Below are 3136 nucleotides of genomic sequence, written 5' to 3'. Positions count from 1 at the left end.
TCTAGTGATATAGATTGAAGAAGACTGGCCAAATGTTGATAATTTTGAAGCTGGGTGTAACATAGGTCAGAAGAGTTCATTACACTAGCAGCAAGAGAAGGGAAATTTCACAAGTGAGCCACAGTCACCCAACTCTCTGCCTGGGGATGACCCAGAGAGCCAGACTCCAAGTAGAGCATAGTGGCCTTGCTGAGCTGAGGAGGCAGAGATCAGAAACTAGAAGTTGGATCAGCTGAAATGTTTGGAATCTGGATGAAGAGGCATCAGAAAGGAGGGAGATGTGTAGATGAGACCCTTGGGAGTTCAGGTGGGTGCCTTCTGGGAATATGTGGCATGGCTGGATGGTACATGCACAGGATACAGCTCCCCATTGTAGAAGCAACAGTGTACTTACCAGACAGCAACTTCTTCAGGATTGAAGGTGATGCCCATAGCAGAGGGTTAGCAGTCCTGGGGCATTCTGGAATGCCCTGTCTGAGAAATTTCATTACCTCTCATTAATGTACCTGGCACCCAGGTGAGATCCCAGATAGGCTTTAAGAATAAGGACACACCGACCAGGTGCGGTGGCTCACGCCTGTAATCCCAGCACTTTGGGAGGCTGAGACGGGTGGATCGCGAGGTCAGGAGATGGAGACCATCCTGGCTAACACAGTGAAACCCCGTCTGTACTAAAAAAAAATACAAAAAATTAGCCGGGCAAGATGGCGGGTGCCTATAGTCCCAGCTACTCCAGAGGCTGAGGCAGGAGAATGGTGTGAATCTGGGAGGCAGAGCTTACAGTGAGCCAAGATCACGCCACTGCACTCTAGCCTGGGTGACAGAGCAAAACTCTGTCTCAAAAAAAAAAAAAAAGAATAAGGACACGCCCTGTCAAAGCCTAAGTCAAGCCCCAACATCTCTTCCAAACTTAAGCTCAGTTGGGGAAGGAAATGCGATTTTAGTAAAAAAGAGAACAAAAGGAGAATGGGTGCACTGGACCAATTTTACCTAATGTTTAGTTTTGCTGAAGATGGATGTGGGGGATGTTATGAGGATAAGGGGGAGTGTGAGGAAGGAGGAAGAGGAAATAGCACATGGGGAAGCCCAGACATGATGGAAGCTGGTTCCACAGAGCTAAGAAAAGAACTGTTTCACTGGTACCAAACCCAGATTTTCTCTCGTTTTCACATCTCTGAAATTGGACATCCCTCGCAATGTAAGTTATTTTACCATTTTAGTTGGCAGAATTGTTTTTTCTTAATGTCACATAAAACAATGGTGCATCTTATGGTTGATATCTCAGATTTACTGAAATATGGTAGTCGTGTTAGACTCGAGAAAAAGCATAAGTTAAGAACTTACAGGAAAAAAGGCTGAAGAACTCAACAGGTGGGCACACCATGCATCTAGTATTAAAGGAGTTGAATTTTTTCCCAAGTGTAATGAGAAGCCATTAAAGGATTTTAATAGTGGACTAGCTTGATCAGATTTGTATATTTTGGAAAATAACTGATATAGTTTGGATAGCTGTCCCCTCCAAATCTCATGTCGAAATTCCATCCCCAGAGTCTCAGCCTTGCCGCTGCCCAAAGACTGCTGAGCCCCTGTCCCTCCACCGCCACCACCCACTCCGGACACAGAACATCCAGTCATGGATAAAAATGAGCTCTTCAGAAGGTCAAACTGGCCAAGCAGGCTGACCAATATGATGACATGACAGCCGCATGAAGTCTGTAACTGAGCAAGGAGCTGAATTATCCAATGAGGAGAGAATCTTCTCTCAGTTGCTTATAAAAATGTTGTAGGATCCCATAGGTCATCTTGGAGGGTCGTCTCAAGTACTGAACCAAAAAGACGGAAGGGGCTGAGAAAAAACAGCAGATGGCTTGTGAATACAGAGAGAAAATTGAGACGTAGCTAAGAGATGTCTGCAATGATGTACTGTCTCTTTCGGAAAAGTTCTTGATCCCCAATACTTCACAAGCAGAACAAAGTCTTCTATTTGAAAACGAAAGGAGATTACTACCGTTACTTGGCTGAGGTTGCTGCTGATGACAAGAAAGAGACTGTGGATCAGTCACAAGAAGCATACCAAGAAGCTTTTGAAATCAGCAAAAAGGAAATGCAACCAACACATCCTATCAGACTGGGTCTGGCCCTTAACTTCTCTGTGTTCTATTATGAGATTCTGAACTCCCCAGAGAAAGCCTGCTCTCTTGCAAAGACAGCTTTTGATGAAGCCATTGCTGAACTTGATACATTAAGTGAAGAGTCATACAAAGACAGCACACTAATGCAATTACTGAGAGATAACTTGACACTGTGGACATCAGATACCCAGGAGACGAAGCTGAAGCAGGAGAAGGCAGGGAAGATTAATTGGCCTTCCAACTTTTGTCTGCCTTATTCTAAAATTTACACAGTAGACCATTCCCGTTGTCATCCATGCGGTCCCACAAATAGTTTTTTGTTTACAACTTATGACAGGTTTATGTTACTTCTATTTGAATTTCTATATTTCCCATATGGTCTCTATGTTTAATATTAGAGGAGTAGAGCCACTTAACATTTAGGGAGTTATCTGTTTTCATCTTGAGGTGGCCAATATGGGGATGTGGAATTTTTATACAAGTTATAAATGTTTGGTATAGTACTTTTGGTACATTGTGGCTTCACAAGGGCCAGTGTTAAAACTGCTTCCATGTCAAAGCAAAGAAAACTGCCTACATATTGGTTTGTCCTGGTGGGGAATAAAAGAGAACATTGGTTCCAGTCACAGGTGTAGTAATTGTGGGTACTTTAAGGTATGGAGCACTTACAAGGCTGTGGTAGAAACAGATACTCCATGGGTACCACATGTTAAACCATGTATATCTGTGGAATACTCAATCTCACAACCTTTGACTACAACTGCAGAAGTCTTCCTTTAGACAAAGTTGTAACGTATTTTACTCTGGATAAGGGCAGAAACAGTTCACATTGCATTATTTGTAAAGTTACCAGCTGTTAGCTTTCATTATTTTTGCTTCACTCATTTTATTTGTATTTAAATGTGTTAGGCAACCTAAGAACAAATGTAAAAGTAAAGATGCAGTAAAAATGAATTGCTTGGTATTCATTACTTCATATATATCAAGCACAGCAGTAAAACAAA

At 42.4% G+C, this 3136-nt stretch overlaps 1 pseudogene across 1 annotated transcript; it reads left to right on the top strand.

Moving 5' to 3' along the window:
• Window positions 1-1540: 1540 nt before the first annotated feature.
• LOC108526618 (14-3-3 protein zeta/delta pseudogene) lies at window positions 1541-3132 on the top strand (annotated as a pseudogene). Its single transcript, XR_001884570.1, has one exon. The product of XR_001884570.1 is annotated as a 14-3-3 protein zeta/delta pseudogene (transcript).
• The last annotated feature ends 4 nt before the right edge of the window (window positions 3133-3136 follow it).

The sequence above is a fragment of the Rhinopithecus bieti genome, unplaced genomic scaffold (assembly GCF_001698545.2).
Source record: "Rhinopithecus bieti isolate Rb0 unplaced genomic scaffold, ASM169854v2 scaffold_3041, whole genome shotgun sequence".
NCBI lineage: Eukaryota > Metazoa > Chordata > Mammalia > Primates > Cercopithecidae > Rhinopithecus > Rhinopithecus bieti.
This window is presented reverse-complemented; position numbering and strand designations above follow the sequence as displayed.